This window comes from Salmo salar, chromosome ssa09 (genome assembly GCF_905237065.1).
Source record: "Salmo salar chromosome ssa09, Ssal_v3.1, whole genome shotgun sequence".
NCBI classification, from domain to species: Eukaryota; Metazoa; Chordata; class Actinopteri; order Salmoniformes; family Salmonidae; genus Salmo; species Salmo salar.
The window spans coordinates 31,006,543-31,030,696 of NC_059450.1; positions in this window are offsets into that span (position 1 = coordinate 31,006,543).

A 24,154-nucleotide genomic window follows, 5' to 3' on the forward strand; every position below is an offset into this window, starting at 1 on the left:
AGAGAGAGAGAGTATCTCACCAGCGCAGGTCAGGAACAAAGAAGAGAAAGGGGACAATGAACTTATAATCCTTTTATAAGCATCTGACTTGTTTGGATAAAAAAAATGTAGTTGTTGACCAATAGCATTACTGTTAACTTCCAATCAGACATCAGACCTACAGGATGTAAATACACAAGTTTAGAGATAACACAGAGAAGGCTGTTTTCTTCCTGAGAAGACAATAAACCCTCTTGCATAGAGTGTTGATAAGAGTCACTTTGGGGGCTGGGCGGCCCTGCATTCTGTTCAGTATTTTAAGTGTTTGAGTGCTCATATAGGCCTGTGTAGCTCCGCATTCAGTATTACAGTATTTGGAGTGCTAAGATATGTAGCTCTGCATTCAGTATTACAGTATTTGGAGTGCTAAGATATGTAGCTCTGCATTCAGTATTACAGTATTTGAAGTGCTAAGATATGTAGCTCTGCATTCAGTATTACAGTATTTTGAGTGCTAAGATATGTAGCTCTGCATTCAGTATTACAATATTTGGAGTGCTACGATATGTAGCTCTGCATTCAGTATTACAGTATTTGGAGTACTAAGATATGTAGCTCTGCATTCACTATTACAGTATTTTGAGTGCTAAGATATGTAGCTCTGCATTCACTATTACAGTATTTGGAGTGCTAAGATATGTAGCTCTGCATTCAGTATTACAGTATTTGGAGTGCTAAGATATGTAGCTCTGCATTCGATGTTTGAGCATTTGAGTGCTCAGATAGACCTACAGTATGTGTGACTCTGCACTGAGTATATGGAGTATTTGAGTGCTAAAATGTGTGGTTGGTTCTTCCAGATCTAGTATTATTCCGCTGTGTGAGTGTTGTTTCCTTGGACTTGGCTTTGGTTCTGTTCTGTCTCTGAGGTCATTACAGCAGAACCTGCTGGTTGAACTACAGTCAGAGCTGCCTCTGAATTAATCACCAACTGATCCCTTTCTTTCTCGATCTCTCTCACTGTCTCTCGCTCTCTCTTGCTCTCTCTCTCACACACTTTCTCTCTCTCTCTACCTACTTATTTTTCTCTCTTCCTCTCCCTCTTCTAACCCCCTCTCTTTGTATCTGTGTCATATGTGGAGATTTCTTTATATCCTTGTATTCATTATAACTCTCATGGAATCTATCTAAGTCATGATACCCAACTTTGAATAAATATCAATAATTAAACTGTGGTGGAAATAAATGGGTTACAAATCACACAAACATTTAAACATTATTGGATGACATCAGGGCTTATATTAAACTTTCATCTGTAATAGGAGGAAGTATCTCCGAGTGCCGTGGCATTATGCTTTTAATATTTCATCCTGTTAATATTTCATGTGTTTTCTGTATTCATGAGGCCGAGTATAACTCACTGAATTGTCAAAATATTGAAATGATGTTGCAATAAAGACCAAAATAAAGAGACGTTGCAGTTTGTCGTAATGTATGATGCACTCCGTGACACCAACACTGTGTTTACAGTCTGCACGTTCATTAATCCATATGGTTTCTCATTATACTGTGGACATTGGGTGTATACTGAATGTCAACGGTTGTTTCGCATGACTCTCCACTATAAAGAAGAATGAATTATGGCCTAGCTGCACTCCATCATAGTAACGAAGCAGCCGTCAAGCAAATATTCATGCCTCAGAGAGAGAGAGAGAGAGAAAGAGAGAGAGAGAGAGAGAGCAAGAAGGGGAGAAAAATAGAGGGACAATGGAAAGAAACAGTTGGGGGAGTGAGGGATGATATGTCACCTCATTGCATCACATTGTTCTGAATTACACAATCCAGATCTCAGTGTCCAAACTCTTCTCTCCCCTCCCCTATTCTCTCCCCTCCCCTCTATCTCTCCTCTCCACCCTAGGAACGCTTATCTTCCTCAACGAGGACTATCCTGAAGGTGTGCGCCAGAAGAGGAAAAAGCTTATCCCAGCCATGAAAGCTGCCAGAGTGCATTGGAACATTGCTTACATCTGCTATGACAGGCCACCCGCTGGGGGCCAACTGTGGGGACAATTTGGGACTGCCCAGTGGGAGGATCCGAACTTGAAAGCCGTCGCAGCCCAAGTGATAGCGGTGGATGTACAGCTACTTCCGGGGGTGAGTGACTGGCGATACCCCCATTTCCTAATCAAGAATAACCTTTTGTATCAGGTGTTGGGGTCGCACCTGGGAATGGAGAAGACCCGGGAAAGGATTGCCGCCCGGTTCCACTGGCGCAGGATGAGGAGGGCCGTGGAAGACTATTGTCGCAGCTGCCCAGAGTTTCAAATCACTGCCCCAAAAGCACACTTCCGAAAACCCACTGGTCCCCCTACCAGGGGTGGCAGGTAGCCTAGTGGTTAGAGCATTGGACTAGTAACCGAAAGGTTGTAAGATTGAATCCCCGAGCTGACAAGGTACAAATCTGTACATCATAGGGGTTATTCCCCTGCTGTACTCCCTGTTTACCCACGACTGAGTGGCCAAACACGACTCCAAAACCATCATTAAGGTTTGCTGACGACACAACAGTGGTAGGCCTGATCACCGACAATTATGAGAAAGCCTATAGGGAGGTCAGAGAACTGGCAGTGTGGTGCCAGGACAACAACCTCTCCCTAAATGTGAGCAAGACAAAAGAGCTGATTGTGGATTACAGGAAAAGCTGGACCGAACAGGCCTCCATTAACATCGACGGGGCTGTAGTGGATAGTGGAGTGGGTCGAGAGTTGGTGTCCACATCACCAACGAACTATCATGGTCCAAACACACCAAGACAGTTCTGAAGAGGGCACGACAAAACCTTTTCCCCCCTCAGGAGACTGAAAAGATCTGGAATAGGTCCCCAGATCTTCAAAAAGTTCTACAGCTGCACCATCGAGAGCATCCTGACTGGTTGCATCACCACCTGGTATGGCAACTGCTCGTCATCTGACCGTAAGGCGCTACAGAGGGTAGTGCGTACGGCCCAGTACATCACTGGGTCCAAGCTTCCTGCCATCCAGTACCTATATAATAGACGGTGTCAAAGGAAAGCCCATCAAATTGTCAGAGACTCCAGTCACAGACTGCTTTCTCTGCTACCGCACGGCAAGCAGTACCGGAGCGCCAAGTATAGGACCAAAAGGCTCCTCAACAGCTTCTACCCCAAGCCATAAGACTGCTGAACAATTAATCAAATGGCCACCGGACAATTTACGTTGACCCCCCCTCCCTTTTTGTACAGTGCTGCTACTTGCTGTTTATTATCTATGCAAAGTCACTTCACCCCCACCTACGTACATGTACAATTTACCTCAACCTGTACCCCTGTACATTGACTCGGAACCGGTACCCCTATATACAGCCTCGTTATTGTGTTACTTTTTATAATTTTTTATTTTAGTTTATTTGTGCACGGGGGCATACAGAAATGGTTTGTCGAGATCAGTGTGGAAGAACTTGACTGGCCTGCACAGAGCCCTGATCTCAACCCCATTGAACACCTTTGGGATGAATTGGAACGCCGACTGCGAGCCAGGCCTAATCGCCCAACATCAGTGATCGAAAGCCTTTCCACGAAAGCCTTTCCATGAAGAGTGGAGGCTTTTATAGCAGCAAAGGGGGGACCAACTCCATATTAATGCCCATGATTTTGGAATGAGATGTTTGACGAGTCAGTCAGTGTGTGTGTGTGTAATGGAAATTATATGATTAAAGGTTTGACTAAATGATTTCACTCAGAAACCCTATAACCTGTTGGAATGTTTTCGAAATAAGGGTATAATAATGGGTTAAAAACTATATTCCAATACTGTGTGTGAGTAAGACACTGTTACCACTTCAAAATGAGCAGGGCAGAGTTGATAAGACGACATTGGGAAAGGAACAGGAGAAGATGCCTCCCTAAGTTAGGGAGAGAAACAACGGCCTGGGAACGGCTAGTTGGCAGGAGATTAGAAGACAGATTGATAAGGAATGTATGTGTACTGTGGAAAAATACAGCCGCCTAAAGCGGGGTGGAGTTCTCTACTGATGTAAGTTTGTGTGTGTGTGTGTGTGTGTGTGTGTGTGTGTGTGTGTGTGTGTGTGTGTGTGTGTGTGTGTGTGTGTGTGTGTGTGTGTGTGTGCTGCGGGTTTGACGCTACGAACCCATAGGCATGGCTCTCTCATCCCTTCCAGGCTTCCCCATGAAGAACAAACTCCAAAAATAATCTGTATGCCACCAAGTGGCATTGTCTGTAAAAACGCTATTAGACTTTGATGAGCAATCGTTGTGTGCTGTCTGTATTCCTATTGTAGGAACATGATGCAGAATATGACACATCTTACAGATGCTTTGTACATTGTAAGGATTTCAGAGCTCTCATAAATAAACGTTCGGACCATTGTTAGCTGGGCCTCAGTCTGTTTATTTCAACCGGAACCTTACACCTTCTGGTATACAAGCCGAGTAGTTTAAATTGAAGTTCGGTTTAAGAACATTGATAACTTAATTCACGTAACAGTGTGTTTGGGTGTACGACCAGCCAGCCGTGGCACGGGGCCCCAGCCAGCATCACAGAGCAGACACTTTGGTTTGCTGTACTCACTTGAACAGGAAGGTGGCGCGGCGGTCCTTTGTGGGCAAATTTTGTCATCAAACATTGTCATCAAAGTCTGGTATTCTCTGGATTTATGGTGCTTTCAAGACAACTGGTAACTCAAAGAAAAAAATATTAAATTATGATGACGTCACTGATCTTCAAGTCATAGCTCCAGAAAGAGGCCCGAGTTCCGAATCAATTCCGAGTTGGATGAAAGTTCAAAACGTGTTTTCCCAGTCGTAGCTCGTTTTTCCGATTTAACAGTTGTTTTGAGTGCAGCACAAATCATGCTTCATTGAAAGCATGGCCAATGTTGAATGTTTATAATTTTAACTAGGAAAAGAGACCCTTAATCTTAGACTTTGGACCACATAGCCACTCCACTGAATAGCAGGCTAATGATTGCTTTGCAATGATTGCAGTTAGCCACGGATTCCTTCCAAACCACTCATTGATGAATTTGCGATTTCCAACTTGTTGTGTAATGTTTATGTCCAATGGCCGATGAGCACTGATATATTTTATCTATAATTTCTCTTCATTATTTTCTTCATATGACAAGGATTAAAAAGGATTTGCCAGTAGATTGTCGACTTGATTCATGATGATGACTGCTAGCTAAGATTATGAAAGTATGATGTTGACATGATCAGTCCAATCAAAGCTACTGTAAATATAACGTGATTTGACACAATTTTATCTGTGGCCAATGACCTTGAACCTTCTTGGATGGGCACTTCTATGGCAGCAGCCGAAGGGCAAATATGTTCAAGGTCTCAGCTTACACTTGGCAGTGATGAAAAGTCCCCATGAGTGACAGAACACTGAGCCAATCACAGTGCAACACTCCATATTTTCTGCTGGCTTGCCCCACCACTAAAGTAGCACTGAGCTAGGCTGAAACACCTGTATTTTGGAGCTGCCTTACTCAAGGAAACAAATAAGAGACCATGTTTGTATGCGGCTTTATTAACTCAATGATATATATATTTTTTACATTGTTTGCAAACTGATATGTGACACGTATTAATGCCAAAATAACATGCAAAACAGGAAAGCCCCATTTTTTTGCAAAAAAAACGGGTCGCCACTGAGTGATTGGTTAAACTCTCCTGGCGCAAAATTTCTAAAATACAGCTATGGTGCATAATTATGTCTGAAGCACCTCTCATCACTCATAATTATGTAGGAAGACTGGAAAACATCCCAAATAGTGTCTAGCGGGAAGTTTCCCTTTAATGCAAGCGTAGCCAAGTGAAGGAACGGAGCCTACTGGAAGCCCATTAATCAGTGCCTGCCTGACTGCTGCTGCTACAGTGTTACTGAGGAGAGGGAGGAGGGAAAGGGAGTGGAGAGGGTAGGGGAGGGGAGGAGAGGGAGAGGGTATTTTGGTATTTGGTATTTAATTAGGATCCCCATTAGCTGTTGCAAAAGCAGCAGCTACTCTTTCTAGGGCCCACAAAAAACATGAAACAGAACATTAATAGAAAAGAACAGCTCAAGGACAGAACTACATCAATAATAAGGCACACGTAGCCTACATATCAATACTAATACATACACACAAACTATCTAGGTCAAATAGGGGAGAGGCGTTGTGCCGTGAGGTGTTGCTTTATCTGTTTTTTTAAACCAGGTTTGCTGTTCATTTGAGCAATATGAGATGGAAGTTCCATGCAATAATGGCTCTATATAATACTGTACACTTTCTTGAATCTCTACTGGATTTGGGGACTGTGAAAAGACCCCTGGTGGCATGTATGTTGGGATAAGTGTGTGTGTCAGAGCTGTGTGTAAATTGACTATGTAAACAATTTGGGATTTTCAACACATTAATGTTTCTTATAAAAATAATAAGTTATGTAGTCAGTCTCTTCTCAACTCTTAGCCAAGAGAGACTGGCATGGCATTTATATCAGCCCCAATGAAGAGCAGGACTTGCCGCTCTGTTCTGGGCCAACTGCAGCTTAACTAGGTCTTTCCTTGAAGCACTCGACCCCACGACTGAACAATAATCAAGATAACACAAAACTCGAGCCTGCAGGACTTGCTTTTTGGAATGTGGTGTCAAAAAAGCAGAGCATCTCTTTATTACAGACAGACCTCTCCCCATCTTTACAACCATTTAATCTATGTTTTGACCATGTTTACAATCTAAGGTAACAGCAAGTAATTTTAGTCTCCTCAACTTGTTCAACAGCCACACTATTCATTACCAGATTCAGCTGAGGTCTAGAACTTAGGGAATGATTTGCACCAAATACAATGCTCTTAGTTTTAGAGATGTTCAGGACCAGTTAATTACTGGCCACACATTCCAAAACAGACTGCAACTCTTTGTTAAGGGTTTCAGTGACTTCATTAGCTGTGGTTGCTGATGCGTATATGGTTGAATCATCAGCATACATGCACACACATGCTTTGTTTAACGCCAGTGGCAGGTCATTGGAAAAATAGAAAACAGTAGAGGGCCTAGAGAGCTGCCCTGCTGTTCACCACATTTGACATTAGAGAAGCTTCCATTAAAGAAAACCCTTTGAGTTGTGGTGTGGGGGCTGTGCTTTGGCAAAGTGGGTGGGGTTATATCCTGCCTGTTTGGCCCTGTCCGGGGGTTTCATCGGATGGGGCCACAGTGTCTCCTGATCCCTCCTGTCTCAGACTCCAGTATTTATGCTGCAGTAGTTTATGTGTCGGGGGCTAGGGTCAGTCTGTTACATCTGGAGTATTTCTCTTGTCTTATCCAGTGTCCTGTGTGAATTTTTAAATATGCTCTCTCTAATTCTCTCTTTCTCTCTTTCTTTCTCTCGGAGGACCTGAGCCCTAGGACCATGCCTCAGGACTACCTGGCATGATGACTCCTTGCTGTCCCCAGTCCACCTGCCCGTGCTGCTGCTCCAGTTTCAACTGTTCTGCCTGCGGCTATGGAACCCTGACCTGTTCACCGGACGTGCTTGTTGCACCCTCGACAACTACTATGATTATTATTATTTGACCATGCTGGTCATTTATGAACATTTTAACATCTTGACCATGTTCTGTTATAATATCCACCCGGCACAGCCAGAAGAGGACTGGCCACCCCTCATAGCCTGGTTCCTCTCTAGGTTTCTTCCTAGGTTTTTGGCCTTTCTAGGGAGTTTTTCCTAGGGAGTTTTTCCTAGCCACCGTGCTTCTTTCACATGCATTGCTTGCTGTTTGGGGTTTTAGGCTGGGTTTCTGTACAGCACTTTGAGATATCAGCTGATGTACGAAGGGCTATATAAATACATTTGATTTGATTTGATTTGATTTGTATTAGATATATAGCTCAGAATCTATGATATGGCAGAGGTTGAAAAGCCATAACTCATGTGTTTTTTCAACAACAGGTTACAGTCAATAATATCAAAGACTGCACTGAAATCTAACTACAGCTCCCACAATCTTATTATCAATTTCTTTCAACCAATCATGGCTTATTCATCACAAAACCATTTGATTTTTCCAATTAGTTGAATGATTACTTAATTGGCAAAGTGGGCAAACTTAGGCAGGAAATGCTAACAATGAACAGTGAGACATCGTATTCATGCATAAAAAACAAATAGACCTACCTATAAGCTTGCTGCCAGCCCTTAGTAAACTGTTGGAAAGAAATGTGCTTGACCAAATACAATGCTATTTCTCTGTAAACAAATTAACAACGGACTTTCAGCATGCTTATAGAGAAGGGCACTCTACATGTATTGCACTGACACAAATGCGCCTGGCTGGAATAATACATTATGGCCTTTCTGTTACATTTCAAAGATGATGAAAGAAGTTTTTTTCTTTATATTATCTTTTACCAGATCTAATGTGTTATATTCTCCTACATTCATTTCACATTTCCACAAACGTTAAAGTGTTTCCCTTCAAATGGTATCAAGAATATGCATATCTTTGCTTCAGGTCCTGAGCCACAGGCAGTTAGATTTGGGTATGTCATTTTAGGAGAGAATTGAAAAAAAGGGTCGGATCCTTAAGAGGTTCCATTGAGCATTAACAGTTATAACAGTCCGTTTCTTAACAGGTGCATGTTTATCAATATTTGGAAGAAGCAATTTCATAAATTACTAAAGTGCAGCATCTGGATGCTCCTTATTAATCACATCAGACCAACAAATATTTTTTTACATTATCCACATAAGAGTCACAGCAAAATCTTTTGTATGATCTCTTATACACTATTTTAGGCCCAGCTTTTGGAACTTTGGCCTTCCTGGATATAGCCACAATATTATAATCTCTGCATCCAATGGGCACGGATACAGCTTTAGAACAAAGTTCTACAGCATTAGTAAAAATGTGACCGATACATATGGATAATCTTGTCCCTGTAGTGTTTGTAATCACCCTGGTCTTGAGCGGACAGCTTGATGAAAACCCGTCAATATTCAGGTCCCCAAGAAAGTAGACCTCTGTGTTTACATCACATACACTTTCAAACATTTCACACATATTATTTAGATACTGACTGTTAGCACTTGTTGGCCTATAGCAACACCCCAAAAGAAAAGGCTTTAGATGTGCCAAGTGAACCTGCAACCACAACACATCAATAACACTTGACATTAGATCTTCTCTAAGCATCACAGGGATATGACTCTGAATATATACAGCAAAACCTCCCCCATAAGCGTGTGTCTCTTCTATAGATGTTATATCCTTGTATTGCTACAGCTGTATCATCAAGACTCAGAAATGGCTAATATATATTAATATGGACTATTTCCATCCCTTTCCTGGGTAGCTTATTGGAGATAAACATAATATGGAAATGAGCAAACAAAGCAAGAGAAAAATATATACATTCAGCACTCCATTAATCAATTGGTGTTTGCATGTGTGTGTGTGTGTGTGTGTGTGTGTGTGTGTGTGTGTGTGTGTGTGTGTGTGTGTGTGTGTGTGTGTGTGTGTGTGTGTGTGTGTGTGTGTGTGTGTGTGTGTGTGTGTGTGTGTGTGTGTGTGTGTGTGTGTGTGTGTGTGTGTGTGTGTGTGCTGCGGGTTTGACGCTACGAACCCATAGGCATGGCTCTCTCATCCCTTCCAGGCTTCCCCATGAAGAACAAACTCCAAAAATAATCTGTATGCCACCAAGTGGCATTGTCTGTAAAAACGCTATTAGACTTTGATGAGCAATCGTTGTGTGCTGTCTGTATTCCTATTGTAGGAGCATGATGCAGAATATGACACATCTTACAGACACACATTAGCTAGCTAGCACAGCTATAGTTAATCAAAGACTAATATGAGTTATAAAGCCAAATGAATTCCTTTACTCTTTGTCATCATCATCAATGTTAGCTAGGGAGCTAGATAGCTATAACTTTAGGCTACAGTACATGTTGGGTATAGTAAACAAAGCTAACTAGCTCAACTTGGCTAGCTTGGCTTGTAGTGGTACTAGCAAGCCCCGTTACGGCCAAATCAATCACAAAATTATACTGTACTGAACAACACTGCCTAAAAAGAGAGATTATATTGCTAACTAGCTAACGAAAGCACAACAACTCAGTAAAACAACTTATGCCGGGCGTACACTAAAAGACTTTAAAAATCCTAACATTGCTGAGCCTCTCACATTAAATGACCGTCTTTCCTGTAGTTTTTTGTCCTTCTGTAATGTGGTAATATTTATCATGTAGACTAAGCATATATTATATATGCCTCACATGTGACCCATGATGAGACTATGCAAATAATATGTTCAAAGTCTATTAAATGTATTATCTAACTCCATTTAACATTATTGTTGTCACGGCTGTCAAAAGAAGAGGACCAAGGTGCAGCGTGTATGTAGTTCCACATTTTTATTTACTCTGTGAAACTATGCAATACATGAAATAACTGAATAGACAAAACAACAAACCGTGACGCAGAGGAGAAACAAACACTACTCAAAAATAATCACCCACAAGACCCAGGAAGAAAAACCCCTACTTAAGTATGATGCACCATTTTGTAAGTCGCTCGGATAAGAGCGTCTGCTAAATGACTTAAATGTAAATGTAAATCTCCAATTAGAGACAACGAGGACCAACTGCCTCTAATTGGAGATCATCCCAAACAAACCAACATAGAAATACAAAAACTAGAACCTAAGAACATAGAAATAGAACACATAGAATAACCCCCCCTGTCACGCCCTGACTTACTCTACCATAGAAAATAACCGCTTACCATGGTCAGGACATGACAATTGTAAAACCATGTGCAATCAAGTATTATGCGTTTAGCTGACTAAGATCAAGAACTGGTTATGAGAAGCGAATGAAAAACGCAAGTATTATTTAATAATATTGTAAAATGAATGGATTCACATCCAAGGCATAAAACGGATATTAATAAAGCATAATTCTACGCATATAGATCCTAGGTTCATTTAAAAGACAAAGCATGAACAAAGAGATGCTAAGGAAATGAGAAAATATCATACAACCGTTCTCCAATGAACAGGATACAGGATAAGAGACAGAACAAAGGGATTTCATTTGATTTATAACAACTGAAGGTGTAACCCTTTCAAACCAAAACCAACCACCATTGACCAATCAAACAATACCAGGTTCACAGTAACCTTATCAACCTGGCACAATCTCCACAGGGTGTCACAGCATCTAAAGGCTTGTGTGAGGGATGAGACCAATGAGAGTAATTTAGAGTTCACCCTGTACAGATACAAGTAACCACAGAGATCATATCCATATAGATGGCATCAGAGTCCTCTTCAGGAAAGAATTATCAGATCGATTTCAGACATGGCTGCTGTAAGATTTTTTTATCAAACGTTCCAGTAATCAGTCCTCTAGATACTGTAGAGATACATTTTGGCCCCTCAGAGGGGGGAAGGACTGACTAGTCCTTGGGCATTGTTTTTTGTGTTTTGTTTAGCCGTTTGCCATGTGGCTGGAGTTGACAGAGAGCACATAAATTAGGGCTGAGCCAATGTAGTGGTGCGCACATTAAACAATGTGGCACAGACGAGGGTTCACACACTACAATATTCTTGACTTGGTTGTGAGGATACCACGCTGTCTCACAAAAACAATGATGTAATGATGTGATTAGATTGTTAACGTAGCTAGAATGAGCTGTGACTCAAAGCAGCCTCAAACGTTGTCAGTCAGACATTCACGCCATTCAGAGTTGAAATATCTAGCCAATGCATTTGGAATTGAATAACATTGCTTGCTATCTTCAGAGCTGTAACGACTTGACTTTGGTTAAAGGCAAGTACAAACGCATACTAGTAGTAGTCATCGCTCCTGCTCAAGAGTCTACACATTCTGGGGGATGCGAAACAACGTCATCATCTCACTGGCTTCTTCTCTGTTGAGCTCTCATTTGCTATTGCTGATCACCGTTCTCAAAACTTGGCGTTGCACATCTTACAGTACAAGACCATTACATTATTTTGTGCCAATAAAATCAAATATACTGCTCAAAAAAATAAAGGGAACACTAAAATAACACATCCTAGATCTGAATGAATGAAAGAATCTTATTACATACTTTTTTCTTTACATAGTTGAATGTGCTGACAACAAAATCACACAAAAATAATCAATGGAAAACCAATTTATCAACCCATGGAGGTCTGGATTTGGAGTCACACTCAAAATTAAAGTGGAAAAACACACTACAGGCTGATCCAACTTTGATGTAATGTCCTTAAAACAAGTCAAAATGAGGCTCAGTAGTGTGTGTTGCCTCCACGTGCCTGTATGACCTCCCTACAACGTCTGGGCATGCTCCTGATGAGGTGGCGGATGGTCTCCTGAGGGATCTCCTCCCAGACCTGGACTAAAGCATCCGCCAACTCCTGGACAGTCTGTGGTGCAACGTGGCGTTGGTGGATGGAGCGAGACATGATGTCCCAGATGTGCTCAATTGGATTCAGGTCTGGGGAATGGGCGGGCCAGTCCATAGCATCAATGCCTTCCTCTTGCAGGAACTGCTGACACACTCCAGCCACATGAGGTCGAGCATTGTCTTGCATTAGGAGGAACCCAGGGCCAACCGCACCAGCATATGGTCTCACAAGGGGTCTGAGGAACTCATCTCGGTACCAATTGGCAGTCAGGCTACCTCTGGCGAGCACATGGAGGGCTGTGCGGCCCCCCAAAGAAATGCCACCCCACACCATGACTGACCCACCACCAAACCGGTCATGCTGGAGGATGTTGCAGGCAGCAGAACGTTCGCCACGGCGTCTCCAGATTCTGTCACGTCTGTCACATGTGCTCAGAGTGAACCTGCTTCATCTGTGAAGAGCACAGGGCGCCAGTGGCGAATTTGCCAATCTTGGTGTTCTCTGGCAAATGCCAAGCGTCCTGCACGGTGTTGGGCTGTAAGCACAACCCCCACCTGTGGACGTCGGGCCCTCATACCACCCTCATGGAGTCTGTTTCTGACCGTTTGAGCAGACACATGCACATTTGTGGCCTGCCTGAGGTCATTTTGCAGGGCTCTGGCAGTGCTTCTCCTGCTCCTCCTTGCACAAAGGCGGAGGTAGCAGTCCTGCTGCTGGGTTGTTGCCCTCCTACGGCCTCCTCCACGTCTCCTGATGTACTGGCCTGTCTCCTGGTAGCGCCTCCATGCTCTGGACACTACGCTGACAGACACAGCAACCTTCTTGCCACAGATCGCATTGATGTGCCATCCTGAATGAGCTGCACTACCTGAGCCACTTGTGTGGGTTGTAGACTCCGTCTCATGCTACCACTAGAGTGAAAGCACCGCCAGCATTCAAAAGTGACCAAAACATCAGCCAGGAAGCATAATAACTGAGAAGTGGTCTGTGGTCACCACCTGCCGAACCACTCCTTTATTGGGGGTGTCTTGCTAATTGCCTATAATTTCCACCTGTTGTCTATTCCATTTGTACAACATCATGTGAAATTTATTGTCAATCAGTGTTGGGATATTTGGGATAATATCGGGATGGCTCAAAGACGGGATCCGTTGCCCTCATATTGCGTTTCTAACCAGCTCACGTTAAAAGAGAGCCGGTGACGTGTAGGCAACAACATGGGGATTTTGTCTCCGATCTCAGTAGCTTCAGGGCCAAAACTGGGTAGCGTACACATGACTTTACTAATTTATTAATTTGCCCTTTAGGTTAGGCAGAGGACACCGAATCCCCTTGCCTGCGTGTGTTGTTGGGGTAATTTGAGCAATTTATCCCTAACATGATCAACATTTTGTTGGATACAAAGAAGTTCTTCTACTATATATGTCATGCATTGCCATAACTGTTCCTGCATACTGATGTGTAAAGTTTCCTCGGTTGCCAGAGCAAATAAACGTTGTCTTGAATACATGCCATGTCTTCTTATTTGCTGTATTGTCCGACTAATCTACTGTATTATTAAATTAAAGTTTGTAGCTAGTTACTTCTATATATACTGCTCCAAAAAATAAAGGGAACACTTAAACAACACAATGTAACTCCAAGTGTCACGAACTTCGTCGTGGTGTTGAAGGGAAGACCAAAATGCAGCGGGTATATGGATACTCATTCTTTTAATTCACAAAAAAGAGTAACGCATCCACAGAAAAAACAAAACAATAAACAGTACTCACGACTAACAACAGTGTGGCAGGCTCAACAAGCAGTGCTCACAAACAATTCCCCACAAACAAACAGACAAACACACCCAACTAATATAGGACTTCCAATCAAAGGCAACACCACACAGCTGCCTTCAATTGGAAGTCCACCCCAATTAACTCTACATAGAAACACCCAACCTAGACAGAAAATAGAAAACACAACTTCTTCTGCCACGCCCTGGCCAAAACATATACACCTACTCCACCTGCTGGTCAGGACGTGACATTACCCCCCCCTAAAGGTGCAGACCCCGAATGCACCTTCAAAAGAAAAAACACAGAACACCCAAAACAACCCGAAAAAAATCGCCCTAACTACAGGGAGGGAAGGGAGGGTGGCTGCCGTCAACGACGGCACTGTGCTACACCCCCCCCCAACCCACCTATGTTGGAGGCGGCTCAGGTGTGGGACGTGGACCCCGCTCCATCCTCGTCGTTGCCTACTTCGGTAGCGCCCCTGGCTGCTCCGGAAGACTAGTAGGCGCACCTGACTTCGCCCGACTGGCGGGCGACTCTTGCCGTGACCGGCTGGCAGGTGTCTCTGACTGTGACCTGCTGGCGGGCCGCTCTGGCTGATCCTGGCCGGCGGGCCGCTCTGGCGTCTCCGGGCAGTCTGGCCGCTCTAGCGTCTCCGGGCAGTCTGGCCTCTCTGGCGCATCCGGGCAGTCTGGCCGCTCTAGCGTCTCCGGGCAGTCTGGCCTCTCTGGGTCATCTGGGCAGTCTGGCTGCTCTGGCGCATCCGGGCAGTCTGGGAGCTCTGGCGACTCCTGACTGGCGGGGAGCTCTGGCGACTCTTGACTGGCGGGGGGCTCTGGCGGCTCCTGACTGGCGGGGGGCTCTGGCGACTCCTGACTGGCGGGGGGCTCTGGCGACTCCTGACTGGCGGGGGGCTCTGGCGACTCCTGACTGGCGGGGAGCTCTGGCGACTCCTGACTGGCGGGGAGCTCTGGCGACTCCTGACTGGCGGGGAGCTCTGGCGACTCCTGACTGGCGGGGAGCTCTGGCGACTCTTGACTGGCGGGGAGCTCTGGCGCTCTTGACTGGCGGGGAGCTCTGGCGACTCTTGACTGGCGGGGAGCTCTGGCGACTCTTGACTGGCGGGGGAGCTCTGGCGACCCTTGACTGGCGGGGAGCTCTGGCGACCCTTGACTGGCGGGGAGCTCTGGCGACCCTTGACTGGCGGGGAGCTCTGGCGACCCTTGACTGGCGGGGAGCTCTGGCGACTCTTGACTGGCGGGGAGCTCTGGCGACCCTTGACTGGCGGGGAGCTCTGGCGACTCTTGACTGGCGGGGAGCTCTGGCGACTCTTGACTGGCGGGGAGCTCTGGCGACTCTTGACTGGCGGGGCTGGACTGACGCACTAGAAGCCTTGTGTGTGGAGCTGGTACTGGACTGCCAGCCCGGAGACATGCACCTCAAGGCTAGTGCGTGTAACGGGATACACCGGACCGTAGAGGCACACTGGCGGTCTAAAGCGCAGGGTTGGCATCACCCCTGCTGGCTCGATGCCTACTTTCCCCTGGCACATGCGGGGTGCTGGTACTGAGCATACTGGCCTGAAAATACCAGGCCTTATCATAGCACCTACCCCAAAGCACGGGACCTGTCCAGTCTGTTTGCCTCTAAAAAGGGTACGGGCGCGGGCCTGTGTCTCCAGTCTTGCCCCGTCAAACAGCCCTTGTGCCCCCCCCCTAAAAAATTATTGGGGGTGCCTCTCGGGCTCCCTTACCAGTCGTTCTCCCCAGTCCTCGCCAGAATTCTTCCGCTGCTTGGTCCTGGTTTGGTGGGGAATTCTGTCACGAACTACGTCGTGGTGTTGAAGGGAAGACCAAAATGCAGCGGGTATATCTTTTAATTCACAAAAAAGAGTAACGCATCCACAGAAAAAACAAAACAATAAACAGTACTCACGACTAACAACAGTGTGGCAGGCTCAACAAGCAGTGCTCACAAACAATTCCCCACAAACACACAGACAAACACACCCAACTAATATAGGACTTCCAATCAAATGCAACACCACACAGCTGCCTTCAATTGGAAGTCCACCCCAATTAACTCTACATAGAAACACCCAACCTAGACAGAACATAGAAAACACAACTTCTTCTGCCACGCCCTGACCAAAACTTATACACCTACTCCACCTGCTGGTCGTGACGTGACACCAAGTCAATCACACTTCTGTGAAATCAAACTGTCCACTTAGGAAGCAACACTGATTGACAATAAATTTCACATGCTGTTGTGCAAATGGAATAGACAACAGGTGGAAATTATAGGCAATTAGCAAGACACCCCCATAAAGGAGTGGTTCTGCAGGTGGTGACCAAAGACCACTTCTCAGTTCCTATGCTTCCTGGCTGATGTTTTGGTCACTTTTGAATGCTGGCGGTGCTTTCACTCTAGTGGTAGCATGAGACGGCGTCTACAACCCACACAAGTGGCTCAGGTAGTGCAGCTCATCCAGGATGGCACATCAATGCGAGCTGTGGCAAGAAGGTTTGCTGTGTCTGTCAGCGTAGTGTCCAGAGCATGGAGGCACTACCAGGAGACAGGCCAGTACATCAGGAGACGTGGAGGAGGCCGTAGGAGGGCAACAACCCAGCAGCAGGACCACTACCTCCGCCTTTGTGCAAGGAGGAGCAGGAGGCCACAAATGTGCATGTGTCTGCTCAAACGGTCAGAAACAGACTCCATGAGGGTGGTATGAGGGCCCGACGTCCACAGGTGGGGGTTGTGCTTACAGCCCAACACCGTGCAGGACGTTTGGCATTTGCCAGAGAACACCAAGATTGGCAAATTCGCCACTAGCGCCCTGTGCTCTTCACAGATGAAAGCAGATGAAACCTTTATTTAACCAGGTAGGCTAGTTGAGAACAAGTTCTCATTTGCAACTGTGACCTGGCCAAGATAAAGCATAGCAATTCGACACATACAACAACACATGGAATAAACAAAACATACAGTCAATAATACAGTAGAACAAAAGAAAACAAAAAGTATATATACAGTGAGTGCAAATGAGGTAAGTTAAGGCAATAAATAGGCCATGGTGGCGAAGTAATTACAATATAGCAATTTAACACTGGAATGGTAGATGTGCAGAAGATGAATTGTAGTGATGGGTTCTTTGCCTGTACACTTTCTTCACCACCCACTGCTTTGACCTCTTGCAGAAGATTTGTTTGTACTGCAAGTCTTCAGGAATGACATGAAGACTGATCATGAGGATATGTAACCATACAATACTGCAGTTATACTGCACTCTGACTGCAATCTTTTTTAGTAAGGGTGATGCCGCTGCAGATGTTGATGGGAGCGGACTCTGTAAATAGAACACATAGGCCAGTCACGTTAGCCTCTGCGGAAGTTAGTTATCTAGCTAGCTAACAGTTAGATACGGTCTGGTAAGCTCTAGCTAACGTTAGCTTGCAAAGTTACAAATCACATTGCCAGATAGTAGCTGGCTAATTACATAGATTTTACTTGGAATGTCTAGCCAGCGTATTATGAAAGCTAGCCAGATGTTGGTTTAGATAAACAAACACAGTTCTCTAACTAGTTAGCTAAGTTAGCCACGTTACCTCTGCTCAACTTATTTTCTGTTGTGCTGATGTTGGCTGTTCAGATGCTTTCCTCTTTGTTTGTAGTTTGCACATCCAGGCACTGAGCACCACACATGACTAAAATGTACAGTTGTCGACAGAAACGAGTGAACAAGTGGTCAAGTGAGTAACGTTAGCCCAGTTAAAAATAGGGCCAGGCAGGAAGCTGTAGTCTGTGTAAGGGCTCTTGGCTAGGTACAATAGCGCTTCCTTCTTCTCACCATTAATAACCATATAATGAAGATGTCACAACAGACCCACTGGTGCTAGAGGAGCCTGTCAATGGGACTGTAGGGCAGCCCAGCCCCCAAAGTGACTCTTCTTATCAACTGTATGCAAGAAGATCCTCTATGTTGTCTTGGGAATTCAGCATTCTCTGTGTTGATCTTCACAACCCACATTGTCACACCTCTGAGAAGCAGAGGTTATGTTGTGGTTACATCTTGTAGGTTTGATATCTGATTGGAGGTTAACTTTACATTAATAATATTGGTCAAGAACTCAGTTTTTGAATCCAAAGAACTCAGATAAAAGGTCTTAGATTCATTGTTCTTTCTCTTATCTGTTCCTGAACAAACCATGGTTTCTTTGTCTCTCTCTTTCTCTTGCTGATCATACATATAATAATGCCTTCTAATAATTGTTAATGCTTTGTAACTTAAGCTTTATGCCTTGTATGTGAATCCATTCATTTCACAAAGAAATTAATTACATTTGTATTTAGAATTCCACTCTGAGACATTTCTTGATTGCCTATTACTTTAACTCAACTATAGTGTTCTATTACTGTAACTCAACTATAGTGTTCTATTACTGTAACTCAACATAGTGTTCTATTACTGTAATTCAACTATAGTGTTCTACTACTATAACTCAGCTTTAGCCGTACCCTTATCCTACTTCTCCTCTTTTCCTCTGGTGATGTGGAGGTTAATCCAGGTCCTCCCACTCCCCAGGTGCTCTCATTTGTTAACTTATGTAACCGTAAAAGCCTTGGTTTCATGCATGTTAACATTAGAAGGTCACTCCCTAAGTTTGTTTTACTCACTGCTTTAGCACACTCTGCCAACCCGGATGTCTTAGCCGTGCCTGAATCCTGGCTTAGGAAAACCACCAAAAACCCTGAAATCTCCATCGCTAACTATAACATTTTCCGCCAAGATAGAACTGCCAAAGGGGGCAGTGTTGCAATCTACTGCAAAGATAGCCTGCAGAATTCTGTATTACTATCCAAGTCTGTAACCAAACAATTCAAGCTTCTACTTCTAAAAATTCACCTTTCCAGAAACAAGTCTCTCACTGTTGCCGCTTGCTATAGACCTCCCTCTGCCCCCAGCTGTGCCGTCGATACCATATGTGAATTGATTGCCCCCCATCTATCTTCTGAGCTTGTGCTACTAGCTGACCTAAACTGGGACATGCTTAACACCCCGGCTATCCTACAATCTAAGCTTGATGCCCTCAATCTCACACAAATTATCAATGAACCAACCAGGTACAACCCCAAATCCGTAAACACGGGCACCCACAATGATGTCATCCTAACTAACTCGCCCTCCAAATACACCTTTGCTGTTTTCAATCAAGATCTCAGCGATCACTGCCTCATTGCCTGCATCCGTAATGGGTCTGCGACCAAACGACCACCCCTCATCACTGTCAAACGCTCCCTAAAACACTTCTGCGAGCAGGCCTTTCTAATCGACCTGGCCGGGGTATCCTGGAATGACCTCATCCCATCAGTAGATGATGCCTGGCTATTCTTTAAAAGTGCCTTCCTCACCATCTCAAATAAGCATGCCCCACTCAAAAAATGTAGAACTAGGAATAGATATAGTCCTTGGTTCACTCCAGACCTGTCTGCCCTTGATCAGCACAAAAACATCCTGTGGCGTTCTGCATTAGCATCGAATAGCCCCCGTGTTATGCAACTTTTCAGGGAAGTTAGGAACAAATATACACAAGCAGTTAGAAGAGCTAAGGCTAGCTTTTTCAAACAGAAATTTGCATCCTGTAGTACTAACTCAAAAAAGTTCTGGGACACTGTAAAGTTGATGGAGAATAAGAGCACCTCCTCCCAGCTGCCCACTGCTCTGAGGCTTTGAAACACTGTTACCACCGATAAATCCACTATAATTGAGAATTTCAATAAGCATTTCTCTACGGCTGGCCATGCTTTTACCTGGCTACCCCTACCCCGGTCAACTGCCTGGCACCCTCCATAGCAACCCGCCAAAGCCCCCACATTTCTCCTCCACCCAAATCCAGATAGCTGATGTTCTGAAAGAGCTGCAAAATCTGGACCCATACAAATCAGCCGGACTAGACAATCTGGACCCTTTCTTTCTAAAATGATCTGCCGAAATTGCTGCAACCCCTATTACTAGCCTGTTCAACCTCTCTTTCGTATCGTCTGAGATTCCCAGAGATTGGAAAGCTGCTGCGGTCATCCCCCTCTTCAAAGGAGGTGACACTCTAGACCCAAACTGCTACAGACCTATATCTATCCTACCCTGTCTTTCTAAGGTCTTCGAAAGCCAAGTTAACAAACAGATTACCGACCATTTTGAATCCCACCGTACCTTCTCCGCTATGCAATCTGGTTTCAGAGCTGGTCATGGATTCACCTCAGCCACACTCAAGGTCCTAAACGACATCATAACGGCCATCGATAAGAGACAATACTGTGCAGCCGTATTCATCATCCTGGCCAAGGCTTTCGACTCTGTCAATCACGACATTCTTATCAGACTCGACAGCCTTGGTTTCTCAAATGATTGCCTCGCCTGGTTTACCAACTACTTCTCTGATAGAGTTCAGTGTGTCAAATCAGAGGGCCTGTTGTCCGGACCTCTGGCAGTCTGTATGGGTGTGCCACAGGGCTCAATTCTCGGGCCGACTCTCTTCTCTGTATACATCAATGATGTTGCTCTTGCTGCTGGTGATTCTCTGATCCACCTCTACGCAGACGACACCATTCTATATACTTCTGGCCCCTCTTTGGATACTGTTTTAACTAACCTCCAGACGAGCTTCAATGCCATACAACTCTCCTTCCGTGGCCTCCAACTGCTCTTAAACGCAGGTAAAACTAAATGCATGCTATTCAATCGATCTCACCTGCTCACCCGTCCAGCATCACTACTCTGGACAGCACTGACTTAGAATACGTGGACAACTACAAATACCTGGGTGTCTCCTTCCAGACTCACATTAAGCATCTCCAATCCAAAATTAAATCTAGAATCGGCTTCCTATATCGCAACAAAGCATCCTTCACTCATGCTGCTAAACACACCCTCGTAAAACTGACCATCCTACCGGTCCTCGACTTCGGTGTTGTCATCTATAAAATAGCCTCCAACACTCTACTCAACCAACTGGGTGCAGTCTATCACAGTGCCATCCGTTTTGTCACCAAAGCCCCATACACTACCCACCATTGCGACCTGTACACTCTCGTTGGCTGGCCCTCGCTTCAAACTCGTCGCCAAACCCACTGGCTACAGGTTATCTACAAGTCTCTGCTAGGTAAAGCCCCGCCTTATCTCAGCTCACTGGTCACCATAGCAGCACCCACTCGTAGCACGCGCTCCAGCAGGTATATCTCACTGGTCACCCCCAAAGCCAATTCCTCCTTTGGTCATCTTTCCTTCCAGTTCTCTGCTGCCAATGACTGGAACGAACTGCAAAAATCTCTGAAGCTGGAGACTCATATCTCGCTAGCTTTAAGCACCAGCTGTCAGAGCAGCTCCCAGATCTCTGCACCTGTACATAGCCCATCTGTAAACAGCCCATCTATCTACCTACCTCATCCCCATACTGTATTTATTTATTTATTTATCTTGCTCCTTTGCACCCCAGTATCTCTACTTGCACATTCATCTTCTGCACATCTACCATTCCAGTGTTTTAATTGCTATATTGTAATTACTTCGCCACCATGGCCTATTTATTGCCTTAACTTACGTAATTTGCACTCACTGTATATAGACTTTTTTTTGTTTTCTTTTGTTCTACTGTATTATTGACTGTATGTTTGTTTATTCCATGTGTAACTCTGTGTTGTTGTATGTGTCAAATTGCTACGCTTTATCTTGGCCAGGTCACAGTTGCAAATGAGAACTTGTTCTCAACTAGCCTACCTGGTTAAATAAAGGTGAAATAAAAAATAAAAAAATAGTGTTCTACTACTGAAACTCAACTATTTTGTTCTATTACTGTAACTCAACTAGTGTTCTATTACTGTAACTCAACTATAGTGTTATATTACTGTAACTCACTATAGTGTTCTATTACTGTAATTCAACTATAGTGTTCTACTACTATAACTCAGCTTTAGCCGTACCCTTATCCTACTTCTCCTCTTTTCCTCTGGTGATGTGGAGGTTAATCCAGGTCCTGCAGTGCCTAGCTCCACTCCCACTCCCCAGGTGCTCTCATTTGTTAACTTATGTAACCGTAAAAGCCTTGGTTTCATGCATGTTAACATTAGAAGGTCACTATAGTGTTCTATTACTGTAACTCAACTATAGTGTTCTATTACTGTAACTCAACTATAGCGTTCTACTACTGTAACTATAGTGTTCTATTACTGTAACTCAGCTATAGTGTTCTATTACTGTAACTCACCTATAGTGTTCTATTACTGTAACTCAACTATAGTGTTCTACTACTGCAACTCAAGTATAGTGTTCTACTACTGTAACTCAACTATACTGTTCTACTACTGTAACTATAGTGTTCTATCAGTAAAAATATTCTATATGTGTAGGGAAGTATTTAAACACTTGCTTAGGTCCAACCTCTGATCTTTCCAAGCATTTTTTATATGCTAAACAGGATAAAAATTGTAAGAAAAATAACAAAACTATAGTGTTCTTGCATATTGCTATTTATCTTATGGAGTCATATAAACGTTTTAATAGGCTAATTGCATAGTCTTTATTATGAGTCGCATGTGATGTATATATAATATACTATATATACACATATCAAATATTAATGGCCACTACAGGACTGCTATCCATAGCATAGCATTTTTTCACTATGTAGGAACACACACACACGCAGTATAGGTGCGCACGTACATACACACAGAAATACACAGTACACATGCGTACACACTCATACACCCACACATGAATCTACACATGTTTAAAATATTCACACACACACACGTTATCACACCTCAGTGAATTCCCCACCTGTCCCTGGCGGGGGACTGTGCTGTCATGGCTGTAGCAGTGGGTAAACTAAAGGGGATAGTGCTGAGATTATAAGTCTTTATGAACAGCCCAGGAGGAAAAACAGAGACTTCATTATAAATGAGCTCATTGTTCTAAATACCCCCTGCGGAACACTCTCCTCTGCTGCTGTGTAGCTCACTATAAACACACGTTCTTATGCACTATGCTTGACAAGCTCTGAGAATCCTCTGTCTCTGTTCACAATAGGAATACAAAACATATAGTATATTTCCATACGGTTTATGGAAGGGGTGGCCAAAAGGGATGCCCAAATCATTAACACAATAATATATTTACTCAATAGGAACAGCTGCTATCAACCTGGCTCCATGTGTACTGAACATGTAATGCATGTGTAAATGTAGTTGAAAAGATGACCAACTTTAAATTGAAAGGTCTTTGATCCCCAGTACATTTCCAAACTTGTTGCACATATTTAAAATAGTTGCATAATGCTACTGTACTATGTGATGTGAAGCTCTTGAGCCCCTGCTTGTCTTTGATGTGAGTCTGAGTGACATCCCCTTAAATGTACACTGGTGTGCGGAGAGCTGCTCAACACCCTGCTCTCTCCCAGCCTTTAGAAGAAGAAAGAAGATGAGGGATGTTTTGTTGTCTTCTGAGTTTTGACAAGGGGACTGAAGTAGTGTGTGTACAGAGAGCAACTGTCCCCTATGATCTGGGAGACCTGCAGTATAAGCAACGTTGGGTAGGTTACTTTCTAAATATTATCCGTTACAGTTTCTAGTAACCTGTCCAGAATTGGAATCAGGATGTAACTTTTGGATTACCCAAACTCAGTAACATAATCTGATTACTTTCCCCTTGCGCGGCGCAGGTTAGTGTTTTTCCACCATTAACCTTGTTTTGGAGGTAGCTCTGCAGAGTGGTCTCCTGGTCTCCCTCCTGGTCTCTCCCCTGGTCTCACCTCTGGTCTCCCTCCGGGTCTCTTTACTGGTCTCTCTCCTGGTCTCTCTCCTGGTCTCCCTCCGGGTCTCTTTATTGGTCTCTACCCTGGTCTCTCCTCTGGTCTACCTTTAGGTCTCTTTACTGGTCTCACTCTTGGTCTCTCCTCTGGTCT